At 41.8% G+C, this 26635-nt stretch overlaps 1 long non-coding RNA gene across 2 annotated transcripts in view; it reads right to left on the bottom strand.

The window, feature by feature from the left end:
* Positions 1-26635, bottom strand: part of LOC137299758 (uncharacterized) — a 106583-nt gene that overhangs the window by 79577 nt on the left and 371 nt on the right. Inside the window, exons 2-3 of one of the 2 annotated variants that reach the window (XR_010957970.1) lie at positions 26363-26459; positions 20810-21086 (exon numbers count right to left, since the gene is read on the bottom strand). This is a non-coding gene — a long non-coding RNA (uncharacterized lncRNA). Of the gene's footprint in view, positions 1-20809; positions 21087-26362; positions 26594-26635 lie in introns of both variants that reach the window. The other variant, XR_010957971.1, reaches the window with a different exon arrangement.

Genomic DNA, 26635 nt, shown 5'->3' on the forward strand with positions numbered 1-26635 from the left:
GTTTTTCTTCATAACTCAGACCTCTAATAGTAGATTTGGCCATGTGACTCTTCTCTGCACAGCCTCCAGTGCCTGACTGTCTCACATGTCTCATTGATGAACTGGACACAGTACTCTGGTTTCTGACCAGAACAATGTGAGCATGATTTCCTCTGACTTATACTCTACTGTTTTTGATATATAGTTCATCATTCTGTTTTCTTTGTAAATCACTGCTCTGCAGTGGTTGGACATGTTGAGCATAGAGTCTATTGGTCCTAAAAAAATAAACCAAATATGTGCAAAATGTACTGTGGTGCGGTTGATTTTTCTGTCCATCATATCCTGCTGCGTTTTGTGCACATGTAAAAATACTTTCTTGCCTTAATGAATTAATTATCAAATTCCAACCATACCGTAAATCTTCAATTTTTAAAATTTTGTTTCTTTGTTACTATTGTCTTTTCTTAGTACCTCAGATCATCACCTGAAGCTTGCTTCCTTTACAGTTTCTACTTTCTTCGGTTACCCCGCACTTTTCTCCATATGGGAAAACAGTGATGGGACCAATAGCTCTTTGTTTCCAGTCCTGTGGCAGAGGCCCAAGGTGTGAGGTGGGCAGAGAGTCAATTTTTTTCTATAATCAACATTTTGTACTCATGAAATTCCCAAATAGAAAGAAGCTGCATTGTGCCATTGTAAAAGCAACTCATGCCCATTTTAAGCATTAACCAGTTAACCCTATCTTGCTGGCAACTGCAGGGAATTCTATCATCTCTAGGCTGGCCATTTTGTTTGGAGAACAAAATGATTTTTAAGAGTAATAAAAGACCATTAAGCCCAACAAATGTGTATCTTTTTGATTGGTCTCAACCCCACCAACCCTATCTTCTCACCAAACTCCTCAGTCCCTCCTGTCTCCAAAAAGAACTCTTGAATCCATTTGTACTGTCTGCTTTAACGGCCTGTCCCGATAACTTATTCCACAAATCTATTACCATGTATATAAAGACGTTCTGCCTGAGTCCCCTCCTATTCTTAACTTTAAACATTTTAATCTGTGTCCCTGGTAGTTGAACCCTTCACCAGAGAGAACAATTTGCTTGGATTAGTTTTATCAATCCTCTTTATAATTCTGAAAGCTTTAATTAGTTCACTTTGAAGTTTCCTCTTTTCCAAAGAAAAGAAGCCCAACTTCCTAAACTTTTTGACATGACTGCTCCCCTACTCAAGGTCAATAATATCCTTCCTATGATCCGACGAGCAGTACTGCACATGCTACTCCAGATGCCATCTGACCAAATTCTTGTACAACCTCTTCTGATTTGTTCTTAGTTATCTCATTGCTGTTTGTGGGACATTACTGTGTGCAAATTGACTGCCACATTTTCTTACATTACAGCAGTGACTATATTTCTAAAGTATTTAATTGAATGTGAAGAGCTTTGAGATGTCTTGAGGTTGTGAAAGCCATTATATAAATGTAAGTTCTTCTTTCTAACCAGGGTCCTGCAAGCCACATGTGGCTGAAGTGTGGCTCTTTGAAGTCCAAGGAACACCAGTACATTCAATGAATAAAATATCCACTAGAATGGTTTTATTAACTGTATCCACACAGTGGGATTGATTTTAGGATGGCTGAGTGGGTGCGTTCGTGGTAGGGGGGCTCCGAAAATTGGGGATTCCCCGGGCGGGGTCCGGAGCCCGGCTCCAACCCGCCCACTTCCGGGTTCCCCAATGACGAGCCTTAGATGCGCACGCAGCCCCCGCATGCGGGACTCCCACCGGCAATTAAAGCCGGCGAGATCCCACTTAAGGCAATTAATTTGATACTTCAGGTCGTTAGGAGACCTGATTTGGAGGATATTTTAGGAGGGGTGGGATTTTCAGGTCAACTGATCGTGTTTCCCGTACTGGGGAAAACACTCCCAGTTGAAATGGACGTGTTGCAGCCACCAGCCTGTGGCAGCTGCAAAGGTCCATTTGACAGGTTGGGGGGGGTGGGGGGAGGGGGGAGGAGACCCTCACTCATTGCAGGAGGCCACTCTGTCACTTTGGACAAAGTTTGGCCTCCACCACCCTCCTCCTAACATAAAAAAATCACAAACTTGCAACCTCAACCCCGGTGTGCAGACACATTTACCTACCTTGTGGACCCCCTCAAACGTACATCTTCCGGATGGGGGCTACCATAGCTGCAGTCATAGCCTCCTCGGAGGACAAACAGCATCACCAGCCTCGCCAGCCACGCCATCCATCTCTGACACATGGAGCTCCACAACACAGTGCTGTGACACATCCACCTGCACAGCAGGAGGGAGGGCAACCGCAGAGAGAGATGCGTCGCAGAAGGCACTGCCCTCGCCACAGGGTCTACAGACCAAGGCTCAGCTTCCTGAACCTCTCTGAGGAGCAGTGCATACGGAGGCTCAGAGTCACTCGGAATGTAGTCGTGACACCTGCAGCTCCTTCATGCCGAGCTGCTCCCGGCTGGCCCAAGCACCATCTTCTTACCTGTCGCTGTCAAAAGCACCACTGCCCCCAACAACTTCTCCTCCGGATCATTCTAGGGTGCCACCAGGGACATCACCGGCGTCTCTCAGTCATCTGCACAAAAGAGCCCTGCAAATACACCTACACCCACTCTGCAGTGACACAATTGGTGGCATCAGGTGTGGGTCTTCATGGTGATCCTCAGGAAAGGGAATTATTGCACAAACCAGACAAGATTTGCAAAGATGTGGCCATACTGGTGATAACAATTTTTTATGTTTTTTTGCAAAACAAACAAAAGTAAATCAAAAACATGACATTTTGTCTTACACCCTTGTGCATCCCCTTTGTGCTCACAAAACCTTCGCCTTACGTTTACGGGAACCCCTACGTGGTGCTACCCCTATGGCTTCAGCAGAGATAGTGGCAGGTTGCTCTTGTCCATGCCCTGACCAATGAGATGCTTTGCGCAGACGCCCTCTGGGTTTCGTGCCCGTGAGGGCCCCTCCAAAGACTGCTCCACCTGCACCTGTGCAGGGGCAGACTCGGCCACCTGGAGAGGAGGCAGCACAGCGGGTACTGGTTGAGAGGGAGGCAACGGGTGAGACGTGGGAGCGCTTTGAGTGGCATCCACACTTCCATGTTCCCTTTCACCATCATCCTTCTCCTGGCCCAGGCCCATATCACTCCTTTCACTATGTTGGATGACAGTTTGGAGGACTTGTGTGAAGCCTTGGAAGGCCAGTTGTAAGGTATCTGTCAGCCTGTTTAAGGCGGCAGAATGTTGCTCACCCTGAATCCAAACGGCCTTTGTCAGGGCCTGAATGGACTCATTGTTGAGCCGTGCTTGAAGCTTGATGGAGGCTAACCTTTGCTCCATCGCAGACATTCCCGCACCTAACCATGACACTATCTCGGAGATGCCTTCACGTCCCTGCGATACTATCTCGGAGATACCCTCCTGTAACCGTGCCACCTTTCCACTCATGCAGGAGTTGGACTCCTCCATCCTCTGCACGATTGTGGAGAGTGCGTGTGGCTACTGTTCCAGTACCTCGGCAATGTGCTGCTGGCCCTCGATGACTCTCCTTTTCATGGCTGGCCCCCAAGTTTCAGCATCTGGGTCCAGCTGAGCAGAGCCTGGAGAATAGTGCTCCCGCCGACACAGACTCTCCATGCCTGCCCCTGCGCCCAGGGTCTGCTTGTGCTCACATGTGCGTGGTGACTCACCATGTGCAAGCCCAACTAAGGGAGGAAGGGGACCCACCGAGGTGTGTGTATCTGCGCTGGTGGATGGCTGGCTCAGATGTGACGATGCACCCTCAGAGGCCGGCAGGTGCACTGAGGAATCGCCCTCCGCAGTCACGGCGGTCGCAGATGGCCCTGCAAGAGAACAGAAAGCAATATTAAGCATGTGGACAGATGTTGAGGTGCTACAGATGCCAAGTGATGCTAAGATCATTCGCTATCATGAGTGCTGAGTGTTAGATTTCTGTCACCAGCCGCTTGTGCACTCCCAGTCTCGGCGTCCGCCACGGACAGGCACTCCAGCGTCCGGCTTACTTCCAATGCCTGCTGCTCCGCGTCTGTTAAGACCACCTGGTGTGGCGGGCCCCCTCCGATCCTTGCCCTCTCCTGGGCATTCTGGCATCTCTTCTCCTATTAAGGCAAAACACAGAGGCGTGAATAAGTGATGGTTGCATGGTGACCCGCTGCATGCATTGGTGTGGGTGGGGGTGAGCGTGAAGGAGATGCATGGGAGGGTGCATGTGAGCCATAGCCATGAGATTGTATGAGGATTGGGTTGCGTGGTAGTGTTCGAATGGGAACTGAGGTGGTGAGTAAGTGCAGGCAAGGTGAGGATGATGGTTGAGTGGATGTGAGGAGTGATGCAAGAGCATTGTGGTGGCATTGCAGAAGGAGTTGTGTGGTGGTGGAGGTGATGTGGAAGACGGAGTGTGGGAGAATGAGTAAGTATACTCACTTTGGCTGACCTGGTTAGGTCATTAAAGCGCTTCCTGCACTGGACCCAGGTTCTGCACACATTGCCGTTGCTGATGACCTCCTCAGGCACCTCCAGCCAGGCCTGCTTGGAGGCGGCAAGAGGCCACCTCCTCCCATCCGACGGGAACAGAATTTCCCTCCTCCTCCTCACCCCATCGAGCAGCACCTGGAGTGAGGAGTCAGAGAACCTTGGAGCAGCCTTGCCTCTGGCCTGCTCTACGCTTCTAAATTGGTTCTTTGCTGCAGGAGGAGCATTGGAGGACTGTCCCTTTAAATCGGGTTCCTCCTGCTAACAACCTGTGATGCGGGTGCGCAGTGCGCCCACTGCACAGGTCTGGAACGGGAAACCCGGAAGCACGCGTAAGTACCTTCAATTAGGCTGCGATCGCGTGCGGAGCACCCCGAATTCACTGGGCGCGTTACCCACGCTGCCAACCCGCCTCCCTCCTAATATCGGGCCCAATGTCTAGCCATCTCAGCCACAGATGGTTGAGATTAGCTTACCAATTCCAAGCTCCACGATCTGTTTGCCTGCTGGTTTAGTAGAAGGTTGAAAGCTCATTTCAGCATTGAAATCTTGCAAGATTTCAACAAACCTTGCAAGAGGAAACACCTGAATTCAAATCTGGGGAACTCCAACTCAGGCATATTTCTCATCATTTAGAGAAGGAAATTTCTCTGAGTCATTCAGATTCAGGACAAAAATTTTCTTCTGCAACAACTGGTTCGTCTTCTCCTCGACTCACATTCTGTCAGTGAAGGTGCATAACGGCAGTGTGCAGCAATTAAAGGTTTATGCAAAGTTTAAGAGTTATGTTAAACATTGGGTCTTTAAATGATTTTTAATTCTCTTTATTTCAATCTATATCATTTTTTCCAATTTGGAGAAGTTCACTAGTATTAAGTGTTAAGAAGCATTTTCATCCCATGTTACTATAATGAAAATATGTGCCACTTTTCCAGGTAACAATTTTCTTTTTCTGGTTCTTGACTCCATCTGTACTGATCTTTTTGTCTATCTGTCACTAAACCTGACCTCAGGACTGCAATTCCCCAGAGCATCCCTAATGAGACTACTTTGGCCTGCTATCTCCTGATCTCGCTCCACTATTTCTATGGTCTGCTCCTCTTCACCCAAACATCTCCCCCCATACAGCACTGTGAAAAATGCTACAGGAAATAGAGAGAATGTGTTGCAGTAACAAGCAAGACAGAGGGATACAGCAGGGGAGTAAAAAGGGGAGAAAAGGGGAAAGTGAAAAGAAATGAGAGAAAGGAAGTGAAGGAGGAGTGGGTGAAGAAAGGGAAGTGAAGGAGAAGAGGTTGTGGTAAAGGGAAGAGAAAAAGCAAGAAGTGATATTCACATGTGCAGCAGTCTGTCTCCAATAAATGTGCTGCTGACTTTATTTATTTCAGTAGTGCTGCACTCCGGAGAATGGGGTGATAAGTGGGAGGAAGAGAGATCCTGGGATGGGGAAAGTGATGGAAAGAAACCTGAATTTGAAGAGGACAGACAGACAGATAGGCCTTATTGAGGTTGGGGAAGAGAAAAAGAGAGAGAAAAATACAGCCTTTTGAATGTGGAGTGTAAGGAGAGAGAATAGGAGAAACAGTGTTGTGGGTGGCTGCTGGGGCTTATAATCATTACAGCATATTATATTTCCCATCTTACCATAAACAGCACCATGGAAGTTCCAATGGTGTATTAAAAATAGAAATAGTTCCAAGCCCAACTCCTAAGTTACCCTGTTAGTAATAATTTTCCAACATAATAAGATCCTTGATCCCTTTTTAAATATGGAATTATTTTAGCCATTCCCCAGCCTTCAGAAATCTCTCCAGGATTTACTGAATGTACAAAGTTATCAGTCAAAGCTTTGTTGTTTTCAATTTCTATCTCCTTTAATACTCATGTTGTATGGAATTCTCAGCTCGTGCACTGAAGCACATCTTAATATTACAGGAAGAAAATATTCAATATTTTTATTTCTGTAATAAATCTACCTAACTGAAATATTTAAATTAAAAGTGTAAACACTTCTCATCTTGTCTTACATTTTCCCCATTCTTTGTTCTTCTATTATTATATTAACTTTAGAATCAAAAAATAGACTCAAAGAATGGTTACAGCACAGAAGGAGGCCATTTGGCCTATCGAACCTGTGCCAGCTCTTTGTAAGAGCAATCCAGTTAGTCCCATTCCCCCGCTCTTACCCTGTAGCCCTGCAAATTTTTTTCCCTTAAAGTATTTATCCAATTCCTTTTTGAAATCCATGATTGAATCTGATCTCACCACGCATTCCAGATCTACTCACTGTGTAATAAAGTTTTTCCTCATGTCGCCTTTGGTTCTTTTGCCAATCACCTTAAATCTGTGTCCTCTGGTCTCGACCCTTCTGCCAATGGGAACAGTTTCTCTTTATTTACTTTATCTCAACCCTTCATGATTTTGAACACCTCTGTCAAATCTCCTCTTAACTTTCTCCACTCTAAGGAGAACAGCCCCAGCTTCTCCAGTCTATCCACGTAACTGAAGTCTCTCATCCCTGGAACCATTCCAGTAAATCTTTTCTGCACCCTCTCTAAGGCCTTCACATCCTTCCTAAGGTGTGGTGCCCAGAATTGGACTTAATATTCCAGCTGTGGCCAAACCGGTGTTTCATAAAGGTTCAACATAATTTTACTTTATTCCCAAATAATATAACATATTCTCCCTTTTCTATATTTTTAATTACTTTTATCCTGAGGTTCCATTCTCTAACCTTGAGGTGGGATCAATATCACCCAAAATTGGCCTGAGACAGAAAAGCAGCTCCCAAGACTGGGTTTTCATCCAATCAAAACCAAAGATTGGGAGGGAACTGGGTGAAGCATTGAGTTCAACACTGGCCTTTCACTTCTGGACATGGATTTAACCACAACCCGAATTGATGGCATCAAAGTCTTCTCTGACTCCTGGCTGTAGGGGTCATAATATGATATAGAATCATAGAATGATACAGCATAGAAGGAGGCCATTCAGCCCATTATGTCTGTGCTGGCTCTTTGAAAGAGCTATCCAATTAGTCCCACACTCCTGCCCTTTCCCCATAGCCCTGCAATTTTTTTCCTCCAAGTATTTATCCAATTCCCTTTTGAAAGTTATTATTGAATCTGCTTTTACCACCCTTTCAGGCAGTGAATTCCAGATCATAACAACTCGCTGCATGAAAAAAAATTTCCTCATGTCGCCTCTGGTTCTTTTGCCAATTACCTTAAATCTGTGTTCTCTGGTTACCAACTCTTCTGCCGTTGGAAATAGTTTCTCCTTATTTACTGTATCAAAACCCTTCATGATTTTGAACACCTCTATTAAATTTCCCCTTAACCTTCTCTGCTCTAAGGAGAACAACCCCAGTTTCTCCAGCCTCTCCACATAACCGAAGTGCCACAACCCTGGTACCATTCTGGTAAATCTCCTCTGCACCCGATCTAAGGCCTTGACATCCTTTCTAAAGTGTGGTGCCCAGAATTGGACACAATACTCAAGCTGGGACCTAACTAGTGATTTATAAAGGTTTAGCATAACTTCCTTGCTTTTGTACTCTATGCATCTGTTTATAAAGCCAAGGATCCCGTATACTTTTTTAACAGCCTTCTCAACTTGTCCTGTCACCTTCAAAGATTTGTGTACGTACAGCCCCAGGTCTCTCTGTTCCTGCACCCTCTTTAAAATTGTACCATTTTGTGTATATTTCCTCTCCTCATTCTCCTTACCAAAATGCATCACTTCACAATTCTCTGCATTGAATTTCATCTGCCATGTGTCCGCCCATTTCACCAGTCTGTCTATTCCTCCTGAAGTCTGTTACTATCGTCCTCACTGTACATTTACGAGTTTCATGCCATCTGCAAACCATATGAGTTTGAATCTATTAAATCTAGTTCAGGATGGGCTTGGGCCCACAGCACAAAACTGACATTAATTGACAATGTCACTCAGACAGGTCTAAGATGGTTGGTGTGGGAAGTCGAAAAATGCCACATTGATTCAGTAATAGATGCTCTTCTGAAGTGCTTTGTTGTGGGGGAGTAGAGGGAGCTTCACTCCGCATCTACTGGTGCAGAAAAGAAGACAAGGATAAGCCACAAAATTATTGGTCAGCTCGTCTAACTTCAGTTGTTGGTAAACTACTGCTGAAATTTTTCACTCCAGTATGATCACTGGCACAAAGTGTGGGCGGGTGGTATTTCTACCTTGAATGATCCATGTATCTGCACATCTAGGGCACTCCTCTCCTCTAGTTCATTTAAAATCTCAACATTTAAGATATATTGGAGGTGGAATTGGTCTATGCCTGTAGTGCGAGATGGGCATATGGTATATATGCATTATACTCCCCGTCAGATATTCAGGTCCATTGACTTCAATAGAACTGAATATCAAGCGATGCGTATAACAGATAGGCAATGCGATACTGCCCATTCAGCACTACTGGCCAAGACGGATTTCTACCCCATTTACTTTCCCAATTCTTACTTCTAAAATGTATTACTTCATATTTTTCTACATTGAACTGCAGTTGCCTGCTATTTGCCCAATCTGCCAGCCCTATATTCCATTCCCACCCTCAGGCTTGCCGTCACTTCCCGCCAGTGGGCAACTGACCGGGGCATGCAGATGAGGCCCAAGAGTTATAATTGCCTGGGCCTCACCCTGCAGAGGTCAAGGGGGTTTGCTGCTTGCTTTGGCTCCCGTCTGCTTGAATTAAAATCATAGCTTCTATGTTGTTAGCTGACTATTTGTATTGTGCTTTACTGTTTGGACAGTGAATATTGATGCCCTTGATGCACCAACAGGTTACCTGGCTTGTATTCCCTTGAGTATAGAAGGTTGAGGGGTGATCTAATCAAGGTGTTTAAAATGGCCAAAAATTTGATAGGATAGATACAGATAAACTATTTCCTCTGGTGGGGGAATCCAGTAGAAAGGGACACAATCTTAAAATTAGAGCTGGGCCATTCAGGAATGAAATCAAGAACCCTTTCACACAAAAAGTAATGAAAATCTGGAACTCTCTTGCCCCAAAAGGCTGTGGATGCTGGGTCAATTGAAGTTTTCAAGACTGAGACTGGGATTTTTATTAGGTAAGGGTATCAAGAGATAAGGTATCAAGGCGGTTAAATGGAGTTAAGATACAGATCTACCATGATCTAATTAAATGACGGAACAGGCTTGAGGGGCTGAATGGCCTACTCCTGATCCTATGTAGTGGGAGATAGTTGAATTAACACGTAACTGTATTGACTGGATTGCTGTAACACTATGGGTTTTTAGCAATGTATTTAGTGATGTTGATCTAGTTTCCCTACACGTTGGGCTCAGTAACAGAGGATTTCCCATGATGTCATCACTGTTAGTTGTCACTTGTTAATTTTAAAAATGCCTATATATTATAATTCCCAAAAGTAGGAATTATTTAGAATTACACAGATTGTACAACACAGAAACAGGCCATTTGGCCCAACAGGTCCATGCCGGTGTTTATGCTCCATACGAGCCTCCTCCCACCCTTCTTCATCTAACCCCATCATTATATCCTTCTTTTCCTTTCTCCCTCATGTATTTATCTAGCTACCCCTTAAATGCATCTATGCTGGTCACCTCAACTACTTCTTGTGGTAGGGAGTTCCACATTCAACGCAGGATATGGAAGATTATTATATTTAAACTGTCTCCTACTGGGTGCTAATAAAATAACAATTGATATAGGAACAATGATAGAATGATGCCACATGGTGTTGATCTAAAACTAAGTTAAGTGCATAACATCACTTGGTAGTTTATTCCTTCATAAAGCTCCGAGTTCCATCACGTACCTTGTTTGTGCAATGTGTTGGCTGATTTTCAGAATTCATGTGAAGTTATTTTTGAAAAATTGAAACAATGCAATGGTTTTATTCTGTAAGGATTTACCATTACAGAACACTGGGGCAGTCTTTGTGTTACAAAGTTGTTACATTGTAAAATGGTCACATGTCAGTTGGTCAGTACACTAAAACCCATAAAATAGATGAGAACAATTTCATTTTTTAATTATAGCATGCTTCATAAAATTGATTTTGCAGCAAATATTAAATAATTGTAACTGATGCAAAGGAGCAGAGGTTAAAAGGCTGTTGTCATTGGGTGCAAATATGATATGCATCCCATAATGTACTGCTTGATTTCAGATGTCAATAAATAATCTACCACATTTAAAGCACATCTAAAGGGTATAAGAGCTTTTACTTTCTTGGAGGAAAGAGAGGTTTTAGGAACAGTGGTTAAATGATCCAAAGGATAATGGGCTAAAATAATCCATTGAAAGGGCTGCTGTATGTACAGCATAATATTACAAGCATTCAACTTCTTAGTTTTCAGACAATATGATCTGTCCTATTTTAAAGACCATCGTTTGGTGTTTTATTGCTTTAATTAACTACAATCAGGAGTGAGCAATAAGAAATGTGAGAGAAAAACATTAGAGCAGAAGGACAAGTTAGGATGTGTGACCCAAATAAGGATTCTTTATACAAACGCATGGAGTTTAAGGAACAAATTGAATGAATTGCAGGCGCAAATTCAACTTAGAGGGTATGACACGGTAGCCATTACTGAGACATGGCTGCAAGAGGGTCAGAACTGAATATACCAGATTATAAGGTCTACAGGAAGGATAAGGAAACTGGCAGAGGGCGAGGAATAGCCTTCGTAAAGAAGGATGAAATTACTTCAATGATAAGCGAGGATATCACGAGAGGTAAGCAGCCAGTGGAGACTTTATGAGTAGAATTAAGAAATAGAAAAGGAATTAAGACTGTAGTGGGAGTTGTGTATAGGCCCCCTAGTAGCAGCTGTGAAGTGACAGAATGTATAAACGCAGAGATTAGACAAGCATGTAGCAAAGGCAGAGTGGTTTTAATGGGGATTTTAACTTTCATGCAGCTTGCGATAAGTAGACGAGCTTGTGTCAGAAAGGTAACAAATTTCTTGAGTGTGTTCAGGACAGCTTTCTGCAACAATATTAGATTTAATAATGAGTAATGAGCCAGATTTAGTTAATAGCCTAACAGTGCATGAACATTTATCTAACAGCGATCATAACATGATTGAGTTCAACGCTGTGTTTGAAAAGGAGAAACCTGTAACAGCAACTACGATTCTAAATTTTGGTAAGGTCGACTTCGACGGGATGAGACAGAGACACTGCCCACAGTAAACTAGGCAAATCGACAGCACCTCCCAAACCCGCGACCTCTACCACCAAGAAGGACAAGGGCAGCAGGCGCATGGGAACAACACCACCTGCACGTTCCCCTCCAAGTCACACACCATCCCGACTTGGAAATATATCGCCGTTCCTTCATTGTCGCTGGGTCAAAATCCTGGAACTCCCTTCCTAACAGCACTGTGGGAGAACCGTCACCACACGGACTGCAGCGGTTCAAGAAGGCGGCTCACCACCACCTTCTTGAGGGCAATTAGGGATGGGCAATAAATGCCGGCCTTGCCAGCGACGCCCACATCCCGTGAACAAATAAAAAAAAAAAAAATGGGTAAACTGACCGAAGATCAGCGGAGGTGTTCAAAAAATAACTTAACATGATACAGATCCGATTTATACCCCTGAAGGGCAAGAGCTCTACTTGCCAAAATAAACAGCCGTGGACGACAAAAGAGGGAAGGGACATCATAAAACTAAAAGAAAAAGCATACAAAAATACTGAAAGTAGCACAGATCCTGGTGACTGGGAGAGATACAAAGAACAACAAAGGGTGACAAAACAGATGGTAAGAGCTACAAAAAGGGAGTATGAATAGAAACTTGCAAGGGATATCAAAATCAACACAAAAAGATTTTAAATTATATTAGGAAAAAGAGAGTGGTCAAGAGCAATGTGGGCCCCTTAAAAACTGATAATGGTGATATTGTAAATGAAAATAGGGAAATGGTGGACATGTTAAATAGTTACTTTGTGTCAGTATTTAGAGTAGAGGACGAGGATAGCATGCTGGACACCCCAAAGAAACTAATTTTGAATCAGTGACGGGGACTCAACATAATTAACGTAAGCAAATCAATAGTAATGAAGAAAATAATGGCACTAAAAAGTGACTAATGCCCAAGACCAGATGTTTCCATCCCAGGGTTTTAAAGGAAATAGGTGAGAACATTGCAGATGCCCGAACTATAATCTTCCAAAGTTCTCTCAATTCAGGAACCGTACCTTTAGATCGGAAAATTGCATATAACACTCTGCTATTTAAGAAAGGTGAGAGAGGGAAACCAGGGAATTATAGACCAATTAGCCTAACATCTGTTGTCGGGAAATTACTAGAGTCTGTAATTAAGGATAGAGTAACTGAACACCTTGAAATTTTTCAGCCGATCAGAGACAGTCAGCATGGATTTGTAAAGGTTAGGTCATGCCTGACGAACCTGATTGAATTTTTTGAAGAGGTGACCAAAGTAGTGGACAAAGTAATGTCTATGGATGTTATTTATATGGACTTCCAGAAGGCATTCATTAAAGTCCCTCATAAGAGGTTGTTTGCTAAAGTTGAAGCTCATGAAACTGAGAGTAAATTATTGACCTGATTAGGAAATTGGCTGAGCAGCTGGAGACAGAGAGTAGGCATAATGGGCACGTACTCAAATTGGCAGGATGTAACTAGTGGTGTCCCACAGGGATCTGTGTTGGGGCCTCAACTATTCACTATATTTATTAATGACTTAGATGATGGGATAGAGAGCCACATATGCAAGTTTGCCAATGACACTAAGGTAGGCAGCATTGTAAGCAGTGTAGATGGAAGCATAAAATTACAGAGAGCTATTAATAGATTAAGTGAATGGGCAAAACAGTGACAAATGGATTTCAATGTAGGCAAATGTGAGGTCATCCACTTTGAACCTAAAAAGGATAGATCAGAGTATTTTCTAAATGGTGAAAAGCTCAAAACAGTGGAGGTCCAAAGAGACCTAGGGATCCATGTACATAAATCATTAAAATGTCATGGACAGGTCCAGAAAATGATCAAAAAGGTTAATGGAATGCTGGTCTTTATATCTAGAGGACTAGAATACAAGGGGGTAGATGTTACGCTACAGCTATACAAAGCCCTGGTTAGACCACGCCTGGAGTACTGTGTTCAGTTCTGGGCACCGCACCTTAGGAAAGATATATTGGCTTTGGAGGGAGTGTAGCGTAGATTTACTGGAATGACACCTGGACTCGAAGGGTTAAATTACGAGGAGTGATTACACAAACTAGGATTGTACTCCTTGAAATTTAGAAGATTAAGGGGTGATTTGATTGAAGTTTTCAAGATATTAAGGGGAACTAATAGGGTGGATAGAGAGAAACTATTTCTGCTGGTTGGGGAGTCTAGGACGAGGGAACATAGCCATAAAATTAGAGCCAGGACTTTCAGGAGTGAAGTTCGGAAACACTTCTACATGCAAAGGGTGGTAGAAGTTTGGAACTCTCTTGTGCAAACGGCAGTTGATGCTAGCTCAATTGTTAATTTTAAATCTGAGATTGATAGATTTTTGTTAACCAAACGTATTAAGGAACATGGGGCTATATGGAGTTAGGTCGCAGATCAGCCATGATCTCAGTGAATGGTGGAACAGGCTCGAGGGGCTAAATGGCCTCCTCCTGTTCCTATCTTCCTATGTTCCTATACATTATGATGTAAAGTACATAAATTCAGTAGGTGCTCCTGTTTACTAAACTGGAATAAGAGTAATACTGAATATATCAAATCAACATAAATCCAAGGGAAAGGTAGCCAGCACTATCAAAACCAGCATGAAAGTCAGCTGCTTATTTCACACCAATGTTCTTTATAGAAGTTTTTAGTTGTTTTTTATTACCTGAGAACATATAGCACAGTGCCATCTGGTGCTCATGCTGATGAAGGTATTTAGCGTATAAAGGAGAAAAGTTTCATGATTTTATTCTATGATAATGTATGGCTAAGAGAAAGAACCTGCTGTTACACAGAATATTTGGGTGATCTAAATTCTGAAATCTATTACCAATTTCAGAGAACTATGAATATTTTTTCATACTGTAGAAATTGATCTAATTAAAGGAGTAGATAATGGGATGGCTTCGTAATCCCATATACCATGTTACTGTGGAATGCTGGAGGCCAAGTGGGGAGGAAGACCGGAATCCCCAGGGTGCTGTGCCATAGAATGTGAACACACCCTAAGACATGCAGTTATGGACCTCAGTCAGTATGTCATAGGGAGGCGCCGAATGGGGACGTTGCTTCCCAACAGAGGAGACAAAATTGCAGAGAGACTCAAGCCAGACAGTTCTTGCATAGTTCTTGGAGAGGCACTGGTGGGGCTGTGTGAGATCTCCCCAACAACAGTGATGTATGACATGGGGAGAACTAAGAAAGGAGAAACAATCTTAGAAAAGGGGCATCTCGCCCTAAAAACATTGAAAAGAGAAGGACATAGCTTTCATTCCTCAATACTGTGTGGTACTTTCTAATGCAGTACAACTGTTCATACATAATAATGCACTTCATGTGCCACTAGCACCAGCAGTATACAAACACAACATGCACCTGCGCACAAATGGATAATGCGTGGTCAGATTATTTGGGTTTTTGTGCTGCTCCTAGCATGTGTCTCATGATGAATTGGGAGTGCCGTGCCGTGGCCACAATGTTGAGTGCCATCAGCCAGTGAAGGGATACCGGATGCCCATTATTTGGTGGGTTGCTTTACGGAGGATTCCTTGATCCACATCTGTAGAGTGCATGACCACCTGACCAAACTGCAAACCACTGTGGAGAACAAAGATATCCACAGCTATCTGCCATGGAGGTTCCACTGCCCAAGGTACTAGCCTCTGACATAGCTACCTTCATTTTTGGTGAAACATTTTAAATTGAAGTCTTTTATTTAGAACTTCCCTCCAAACTTGAATTATGGTACAGTCTGGCAGAACATGTTACATATTCAGACTTTTGGTGTGGAAGGGAGTCCTGCATCCTGTCTGTTGATCTTTCTCTTTTGGAGCTGGTGGATCCATTGTACTTTTCCAACATCTGTTTTAATTTCAAATCCGATCCCCAAGTTTTCTATGTTTCCAACTTTCTTATTTGTTTGCCTTTTCCTTAGGTCTTAGCTGTTCACACATCCTTTGTTTCCTTGATTTCTTTAATGCTTCTTTCCATTACTTAACTAAGATGATCTGTTATATCATCCAACTATCATTCCATTCATACTTCCTTCCTGTGTCTGTTTGTTTGTTAGGATCCTCCCCCTTTTTCTGTTTCTATTAAAATGCTTGTTCTGCAAGAAGGAACAAGCCTAAAACATTGACTGTGTTCTCTCCACAGATGCTGCTTGATCTGTTGTGTGTTTCCAACTCTTTTCTGTATTTGTATTATGATGTAGCTGATTTCCTGTGACATTGCTCACTGACAAGAAAAAAAATGTCTCCTATAACGATTTTGCTACTTCATTACCACACTAGTTATTTTTGTGTCTCCCTCTCTGTCTTTCTTTCTCACTCTCTCCCCAAACCACCCCTCCCCCCCACTCATCTGTTTAGCTCTCACATAGTTTTCTCATTTTCTGAATCACTGATACCCTTCCTCATTCTCGCTCCCTTTCTCCTCACCTTTGCCTGCTCTTTTCTATGTCTCTAGTGTCTCTGTGTGGCTCTTGTGCATATTCTTTTACAGATGTATTCAATGGATATTGACTCTCTCTTGTCTTGTATAAGGCCCAAGGTATGTAGGCAAGTGCTCAAAACTGCACACAGTACTCTAAACATTGCCTTGTATATATTTATCATTAACTCTTTGCTTGTACTCTGCCTTTACTTATCGAACCCAAAATCCCAGTGGCCTTTTTCATAGTTTGATCTACCTTGCTCACACTTGCAAGGAATGGTGTATTTGAACCTCTAAATCAGTATTTTTCCATTGAGTTCACACTTCCATTCCTTTTTCCCCTCCCAAAATGCGTTATCTTATACTTCTCTGTATTAAATTGCATCTGCCACCTGTCTGACCATTCCATTACCCTGTTTATGTCCTCCTGAAGCCTCTTACAGTTCTCTTCACTGTTTGCCAAACCCTCTATTTTTGCAGCATCAGCAAATTTCAATTGCATCTTCCCAATGCCCAAGTCTAACTCATCAACATACATCGAGAACTAAAGTGAAACCAGCACTGAACCCCTCCTCCTCCCCAAGGACAATACTTCCAACCCTTCTTCAATTTGAGCAACACCCAATAACCTTAACTCTTTCGCATTTTGTCTGTCAGCCAATTTTCTATGATAGGAGCCAAATTTCCCTCAAATATTGTGGTCCAGGCCCATCAGGGATGTCAAGAACAGACGACAATTGATAAAAGTGACAGAAGGTGGGTACAGTAGAGGAATGTTTGAAAGAGGGAAATTACAGTACAGCAAACTGAGTGTAAACAATAGCAACAGTGCAGAAGTAAAAGGGCAAACATGGCAGCAGGAAGCATCACCAGGTCAGCGCTTAGGAGTAGTTGGAGTGAAGAATCATTCTTCTGAGGTGTTACAATCCTTTGGTGGGATCAGGTACCAGGAAGCCTTGGAAATGGCAGAACATGTTGACTGGACCTCTAGCTGAAGTAGAAGAGGAAATAAGTGGAGGGGATGATGGTGGGAAGCTCAAGAAGCAAGAGGCCTCTGAAGTGGCAGGAGTTGTAGGAGTGATCCTATAACTGAAGGAGAAGCTGCAGCAGGTAAGAACTTGGCAGCATGGAACACACCCAAACTAGGACAGTGCAGCATGGCAGTGAAGAGCATAAGCAAGCCGGGGACTAAGGAAGAATCAGAGAAAAAAGCCATTGTATGGTGGGAGTGGGAGTCCGCAATGTGGGGCATAATTTTTATGTAGTCGATAGATTTAAGGAGAGAAGATTTTTAAAATGACATTCACAAGAAATTAAACTTTATAAAGCATGAACAGAATTATAAAAAAATCACCTCAAACTTTGAAGCTCCTAGAGTTGAGAAACTGACTGAGACAGGTTTAGGGCTCTCAACCTTAGTGCAATAGTGCCACTTATGGATGAATTATGCATAGCAGGTATGAACAGTTACAGCATTATCTATTGAAATGAATGTGCTGCGGTGTTATGAAGGCGTTACTCAATCATTGCCAAGTGTCACAAAGGTGTGACAAAATCATAACAATTTGGAGAAACTCAAGAATTGTATGGTAGATGTACACAAGTTAATTATTGTTCAGATGCATGTTTTGTCCAGTAAGAGACGGCAATGATACAAATATTGAAGATCAATAAATGTGACCTTGAAGTCTGTTTATGATCTAAAGCTTGTTTTGTAAATTTTGCATCACTGCTACTTATTCTGTTTTAACCGTACATTATAATTTGGCATTTTTATAAAATGTTACGGTAATGGTCTCAGTCTAAGACTTTCAAGGTTTCAATGCTCAAAAAACTGAGGAATTATGTCATGGATTTCAATGTTTGAAACTGCACATAATTTTGCATAGTTTTTGATTTATTTGCTCCTCCTTTAGGTCTCCCAGCACCAAGCACCACTCCCCAGCCATTTGAACAGATGGATCTACTGCCAAGCCTGTGTCAATGGTACTCTTGAGCCGATCACAAAAAGGAACACAAAGAATGCCCAGAGGTGACTCACCTCTGATTTTATTGCCTCGCTCTCCGGAGGAGGTGTCTGATCACGGCTCAGCACCTTTCTCTAATGATATTGCAAAGAATGGAACCTCACCATGTGAGGAATTGCAGGCATGAACTTGTGTTCTACTGTGTGGCATAACACCCACACCACCTTATGTGTGTTCTTTCTAATGCTGTGACATAAATTTGGAAAAAAAGAACAGATTTTAATTATTTGATATAGTTTGCATTATTTTTGCTAATCAATTCTGAACATAAATTTTTCCATTTTATTTATAATTTCCAGAGATGAAATAAGACGATATTCATGGATGAACACTTAATCTGTCCGCTATTTCAGTGGAGGCAGACAGAGTAATATTGTACGGACGTGTTAGCAGTAATTCCTAATCTCTATTGTCTAATCTATCCTGAGATTTATCTTGAATACTTCAGTGGAATTATATTAGCGAAAAACTGCACTGTTTTCTAAGCAGAGCTTTAGCATTTATTGAGACCATAGAGACTTTACAGAAAATATTACTATTTACTTGTTCAATATATTGTATTGATTACTAACACACTAATACTTTATTGCCAGTTAGCATTGCTTTGTGGATTTTTTTTTTGCCAAAAACCACATTGTTTTTTTTGTGTGCTATAGTTAACAAATCAGGCATGTGGCCTAAAAAGATTTCATTCAAATCCATAATAGGTGTAACTTAAGTACTTTTATGTACATAGCCGCCTACTTTCATTAAGTTGAGGGGAAACAATTGGAGAAAATAAGTCTGCTAAGTCATTGCATCAGCCTGTTTCAACTAATTATAATAAATTGCCATTTTATTCATATTTTGCAGAGTTATGGATACCAGAGACTGAATTATAAATCTGTATCCCAATCAAGGGGTTCAGACAAGGTCACAACCTTCTTGTCCATCATCTGAACCCTAAGATTACATAGCCACCTTTAGCTCAGTTCCTGCTACCTGTGAATACTTCACAATAAACAACATAGTACCATCTAGATCAAATGCAAATGAAGGTAGATTTGCATTTAATATCATTTGGGTAGGAAGTAATGCGTGTCATATGCCATAGTTTGGATATGTCTCAAATTCCATCACTAGTTCTATTTTGGTGCTGGTGTTGACCTTACTGAATTTCTGAGAGATAAAAGTACCTTATGGAACAGCAGTAGAAGATTTTGTAAATGTCCTTCAGATGTGGTCAACACCGTATTTATTGTTCATCCCTAGTTGCCTTGAGGACATTAAGAGCCAACACATAGTGTAGGACTGGAGTCAGAAGTAGGTCAGACCAGGTAAGGATGCAGCCCACAAATTACCATATTTTTTGTAAATTCAATTTCACAGCTAGCTGTGCTGGGATTTGAACTCTCAACCTCTGGGCTGCTGGTCCAGTACCAGTACCAGTACCATAACCACTAGGTGACCGTACCCAATGGGATAGTATTAGGAGAGGGAACCAGTTTCCTTGTGAAGAATAGCAGCAACACTGGGGGCAGAATAATGGCCTTAAAAAAAAAAGGAGAATTCTAATTTAACCAAAATGAAGTCTCTTCTGATGAATTTGGCAATTGCTGAGCTTTCAGGTTTAACTTTTATCATTGAAGTTTTTAACTGCCATTCTCTGATCAGCCCTATTATGGATGCTGAATCTTGCTTTGTGAGATTACATTCTATGAAGGGAAGAAGGGAAAAATAAAATTAGTTTTAATTAAAAGGGGCAGTTTAAATCAAAAATAATAGTTTGCACATCAGGGAATTCACTGTGCTGTATGGATGTGTTCATCACCACATTTACAGCCAAGGTTCTTCAGTTGCAGTGTCCACTGTGGGTAAATTAGTTCTTTCAAACAATTTTGAGTCTTTTGCAAATCAAAGCCTATCTGTACTTCCCATCCAGCTTCATAGATTCAGTGCACATGATTCTGCACATTGATTAATATGGAATTGCCAGTCAATGCTTCTCTCTTATAAGTTAGTCTTGGTACATTTGTATGAAGTTATGCAAAGTAAACATTTGTTTGTAGCTTGCTTTGAAAATGTTCTTATTTCTGTTTATACATTCTTTCAATAGATTATGAGTACCTATTTCATGGAACTAATTTTTCCTGCTTTAATCTTTGTATTGCATGATCCAAGGCTGTGTCAATCCATCTTCAGAGATAATTTGCTCCTTTAATAAAATTGGCCATCTATAGTAATACTAAAATAAGACAGGTGTCTTGAGAAGCAAGCCAAAGCTGACCTAGATCCCAGAATAGCCATTAATGCTTTGTGATGGTGAGTAAAGTGAATTTTCGACTGTACAAATATTATGGGAGATTTTCCATTCTAATAACAGCAACAGCCTTCTTTTCTATGCATTTTTTTTGACTACTAGTTAACATCTGGGAAACAAAAGCAATGGGCCACTTCTCCAGTTTCTATCATAGAGTGTCAATGCCATACATAAAAAATCATTACAGGTTAGGTGCAATGGTTTCCTCACATCACAGTTGCTTCACAAAAATCTGAGCCTTTATTCAAAAGAGTTTTCTTTGGTTCCTCAATGGACACTACATTTTGTTAATAGGCCATAAAACCGGGGCCCAATAGCTGATAAGAAAACACTAACCTGCTGTGGCTCAGTTGGTAGCACTCTTGCCTTTGTCAGAAGGTTGTGGATTCAAGTCCCAGTCCAGAGACTTGAGCACAAAATGTATGCAAACACTTCAGTGCAGTTCTGAGGGGGTGCTGCACTGTAGAACATGCCGTCTTTCAGATGAGATGTTAAACCGAAGCCCTATCTGCCCTCTCAGGTAGACGTAAAAAATCCCATGGCACTATTTCGAAGAAGAGCAGGGGAGTTCTCCCTGGTGTCCTGGCCAATATTTATCCCTCAATCAACGTCACTAAAAAACAGATTATCTGGTCATTATCACATTGCTGTTTGTGCGATCTTGCTGTGTGCAGATTGGCTGATGCATTTTCTAGATTACAACAGTGATTACATTTCAAAAAGTACTTCATTGGCTGTAAAGTGTTTTGGGATGTCTTGAGGCCATGAAAAGCACTGTACAAATGCAAGTCTTTCTTTCCTTAACCCTTGCTCCAGCTGTTCGAAAATCTTCTTTACCTACATCACACTTAGCAATCTTGCAAATGTGTGGCATTTCAGCTGTGCCTGATCACCTGGAAACAAATGAGGTAGAAATTCATCTTGGGCGCTAGCGCAAAGCGAGCGTTATCACTTTGGCCGCCCGTTATACTTCAACGGAGTTGAATATCGGAGTGTTTAACGGGCGGCCAACGTGATAGCACCTGTTTTGCACTACCGCCCGAGATGAATTTTTACCCCATTAAATCCACCAGGGCTATACTTGGCTCTTTAGTCCCTATCCTCGTCGTTGCTGTAATACCTGAGTTATAACTCTGTGGGCTATTTTAATTGTGTACACAAGTTCTGAACAACAACAAGCTCTGTTTCCTTTATTGCACAAGCTTTTCTACCAGGACCAATCCCCTGGGATGTTCTGGCTAGAACAGTCCTTCCTCCCCAGATTAAAAACTTATTAGTTTCCACCACCAGATGGCAATAACTCCTAAGCAGTTTTATATATTAATACATGACTATGGAGTGAAGATGTTTCATTGTGGCAAAGTTGCATCAGTCAGGTGAAAGTATTTGTGGGGGCGGGGAGGCATTTCAGAGCACTAAACGTGCATTAGTAAGGGCGGAGGTATATCAATGGACTATTTTGGTACAGGTATATCAGATTGAGGCTGTATCAGTGGGCTGAAAATGTCAGTGAGCTAAAGGTGCAACAGGGGATGAAAGTGTAATTGGAAGAAAGTGTATTGGGGCTGAAGGTCTATCAATGATATTAGAGTGCTGAAGGTATATCAGTGGATTGAAGGAGTATTGGGGGTGAAGATATCTGCTTATCAGGAAGGTGTATCGAAGAAGAGCAGGGGAGTTCTCCCTGGTGTCCTGGCCAATATTTATCCCTCAATCAACATCAATAAAAAAACAGATTATCTGGTCATTATCACATGGCAATATAAACTCGAGGGCACAATTCTAAAAGGGGTGGAGGAACAGAAGGATCTGGGGGTGTATGTGCATAAATTGTTGAAGGTGGCAGGGCAGGTTGAGAAAGCGATTAAAAAAGCAGATGGGGTCCTGGGCTTTATAAATAGAGGCATAGAGTACAAAAGCTAGGAAGTCATGATGAACCTTTATAAAACACTGGTTCAGCCACAACTGGAGTATTGTGTCCAGTTCTGGCATCGCACTTTAGGAAAGATGTGAAGGCCTTAGAGAGGGTGCAGAGGAGATTTACTAGAATGATTCCAAGGATGAGGGACTTAAATTACATGGATAGACTGGAGAGGCTGGGATTGTTCTCCTTGGAACAGAGAAGGTTGAGAGGAGATTTGATTGAGGTATTCAAAATCATGAAGGGTCTAGATAGAGTGGATAGAGGAAACTGTACCCATTGGTGGAAGGGTCAAGAACCAGAGGACATAGATTTAAGGTGATTGGCAAAAGAACCAAAGGTGATAGGAGGAAATACTTTTTTGCACAGCAAGTGGTTAGGATCTGGAATGCACTGCCCAAGGAAGTGGTGGAGGCAGATTCAATCATGGCCTTCAAAAGGGAATTGGATAAGTACTTGAATTGAAAAAATGTGCAGGGCTACAGGGATAGGGCAGGGCAGTGGGACTAGCTGGATTGTTTGTGCATAGAGCCAGCGCGGACTCGATGGGCCAAATGGCCTCCTTCCGTGCTGTAACACTCTATGATTCTATGATTCAATAATCAGGGTTGAAGGTCTATCAATGTGGTGAAGGCATAACAGTGTAATAGAAGTGTATCAGCATGATAAGCAGCTCCTCAAAGGCAGTAATCTTAGAATTACTCCCAGTACCATGTGCTAGTCAGTACAGAAATAGCAAAATTGTGTATGTCTGGAGAGATGGCAAAAAGGGAAGGGTTCATATTCCTAGGACATTGGGACCAGTTCTGAGACTAGAATGGTCTGGACAAGATGGATGGGCTTTACCTGAGACTGCCTGGAACTATGTCTTTGCTGCCAGAGTGATATGGGGGCGGGCTTAAATTAATAGGTCAGGGGGACAAAAAATGTAATCAGAACAATTAAAACTGGCCATTTAATGAAATTAGAGTCGGCAGATACGGTCTTGAGAAGAAAATCAGGAAAAATCTTCTTAAATGTACATGTAAAAAGACAAGATAAGGAAACAGAAAGGAAAAGGGATAAGGAGTGTAGGAAAGATAAAATAAATAAAACATTGGAAGAGGAAGAAATAAAACAAGTAAGACTGCCAAACAGACACAGGGAAGTATGAGTTGTACCTGCATAATTACACAAAGTATTGTGAATAAAATTGGTGAGCTAGAGGCACAAATTACTATTGGAGGTTGAGTATAATAGCAGTGACAAAGATGGCTTAGGCTTGGGCAGGACTGGCAGCTGAACAGTTCTGGTTATAAAATATTCAGGAAGGACAGAATAGGAAAACAGAGGGGTGTGGCAGTGTTAATCAAAGATTCCATTACAACATAGGGATGATGTAGAGCATGGTGTAAAAGCTGAATCTATTTGATTAGAGTTAAGGAACATGAGGGAATTGTTAGTCTATTGGAAGTATATAATAGACTGCTGAACAGTGAAAAGGTGATAGAGGAAGACATATGTAGACAAATTAGATAAAAATGCAACACCAATAGGCACATAATAATAGATGACTTTAATTATCCAAAGATAGACTGGAGTAAGAGTAATGTAAGTAGCAAAGAAGGGGAGCAGCTTCCACAGTGTGTCTAGGACTGCTTTTTAGATCAGTATATTTTTAGTCTAATGAGGAAAGAGGCAGTGTTGGATCTAGTTCTATGAAATGAATTAGCAGAAGTAGTTAATGTAAGGGCAGGGGAGTATCTAAGAAACGGTGACCATAACGTAATTTGTGTTCGTCATAAAAACTGAAAAGGAGAGGGGACAGTCATAGATTAAAATTCTTGACTTGAAAAAAGGAAACTAGCCCAGATAAACTGGAAAGAAAAACTGGCAAATAATACAGTGCACAATGGGAAACGGTCAGAAAGGAGAATATTGGGGTGCAGACTAGTCATAGTCCCACCAGAAGTAAAGCTGGTGCAGCAAAAGCTGGAGTTCTTTGGATGTGTGAGATTAAAGTGAGATTTAAAAAGGCCTATGACAAATCTAGGGCTTAGAACACAAAAGAAAATGACTGAAATATAGAAAATATACAGGTTAAACAAAAGATTAGAACAGTGTAAAGACGGTATGATGAAAGATGACAGGTAACATAAAGGAAAATAGTAAAGGATTTTATAGATGCATAAAATGTAAAAGAATAGTTAAAGGGTAGAGCCAATTAGAGATAGAAAGGGGAATCTTCTTATGGAGGAGGAAAGAATAGCAGATATACTAAAGGAGTACTTTGCCTCTGTTTTCACAGAAGTGTGTGGTAGGAACTAAAAGGGTACAAGAGAAGAGGATGGAGCAGTTAGATAGGATAACTGTAGAAAAGGAAGAAGTATTGAAGAAATTGGTGGAAGTCAAAGTGGAAAAGGAACCAGTTCCTGATGGCATGCATTCTAGAATGCTGAGGGAAGTCAGAGAGGAAATAGCAGAGGATCTGACCATAATCTTTCAAACAGCCTTGGATATGGAAATTGACAAAGGACTGAAGGGTTGCCAATGTAACACTTTCCCTCTGCCCTCTCAGGTGGACCTGATAGTTCCTATGGCACTACTCAAAGAAGAGCGTGGGAATTCTCTCTGAGGCCATCATCTATCCTTCAACCAACATTACTAAAACAGTTTAATTGGTCATTTATCTCATTTCTGTTTGTGGGAATTTGCTGTCTGCAAATTGGCTGCTGTGTTTCCCTACATTACAACAGTGAGCACACATCAAAAATACTTAATTGGCTGTAAAGCACTTTGAAACGTCCTTAGGTTGTGAAAGGCGCTATATAGTTCCTTCAGTCCTTCCTTCTGTTCAAAAAGGGATATATCAAGTAATTACTGAATAAGTAGCTTAACAACATTAGAGTTTCTAATGGCCATAATACAGGATAAAACTGATATTCAACTAAAATGACATGGGTTAATTAAAACCAGCTAGCATGGATTTGTAAAAGACAAGACAAGGCGTGTCTGATCAATCTAATAGAATTCTTTGAGGAAATAATGGAGATTATTGATGAATGAAATGCAGTGAATGTTGTGTGTATGGCTTTTCAAAAGGCATAGGAGACTTGTTGATCAAATTAAGGCATATGGCATTAAAGGGAGGATGGCAGCATGGATAGGAAGTTGGTTAAAGGTCAGAAAGCAGAGAGTAAATGAATGTTTTTCAGACTGGAGGGGTGTAAGGGGTCAGTGTTTCCACTACTGCTCCTCTCAATAAATATATAATGAAAAATATGGTCAGGTCTTGGTAAAAGGGGCACAATATATAGGTTTGCAGATGACATGAGAAAAGGATGTAAGCAACTTTAAGAAGACAGAGACATGTTAGTAAATTGGGCAGATAGATGCCAGATGAAATTTAATGCAGTGAAATGCGAGATGATGCATTTTGAGAGAAAGAATAAGGAGAGAACATGTACAGTAAACAAAATTTTAAAAGGAGTAGAGGAGCAGAAAGATACCTAATTAGAAGTGAGAGGGCAAGTTGATAAAGCTGTTAAAAATGTATAGGGGATCCTGGGTTTTGTAAATAAGCATACAGAGTAAAAAGCAGAGGTAATGCTGAACCTATATAAATCATTGGTTAGGTTGTAATTTAAATATTTGGGCCAATTTTTCTGCCCCGCCCCTCCCCTCCCCTAGCCTAGCACTGGACAGGAATGGAATGGCAGTATTTTGTAAGGGAGATATATGGAGCAGAGGTATATCGGGGTGAAAGCTTATCAGAGTGGAGGTATTTTGGGGACATGGTGGATTGGGAGAGGGTGCATCAGTGGGGTTAGCGTGTCAACAATGTTTCTTCAATGTAGCACCATATCCTTAGGGAGCAGGCTGAGATCTAGCTGCAGTTGTGTCCATCAATCTAAGAAACTACAAACTTCTAAAGAAGGGTCCACACCTGAACCTTAACTTGTTTGTACCCTCCGCGGATATTCACTGACCTGATGAGTGTTTCCAGCATTTGCTGTTTTTGTTTCAAAACTTCTTTATTCATTGACGCTGCTTCGAAATCGCATCGGTTGCATTGAATGTGGGTCACTGTTAATCAGAACCGGATAAAGAGGTATAAAACCCAACTGTTCCCCGTGCTCCTTCTGTAACATTTGCCGTGAAGGAGTAAAGGGATGAATGCGGTTAAGGCCGCAAATTCCCCAGGTATCATCCCAAGCACACTGCAGACAAATAGCTTGCATTAAACGTAAATACTTGAAATA

The sequence above is a fragment of the Heptranchias perlo genome, chromosome 29, assembly GCF_035084215.1.
Source record: "Heptranchias perlo isolate sHepPer1 chromosome 29, sHepPer1.hap1, whole genome shotgun sequence".
Lineage (NCBI taxonomy): Eukaryota > Metazoa > Chordata > Chondrichthyes > Hexanchiformes > Hexanchidae > Heptranchias > Heptranchias perlo.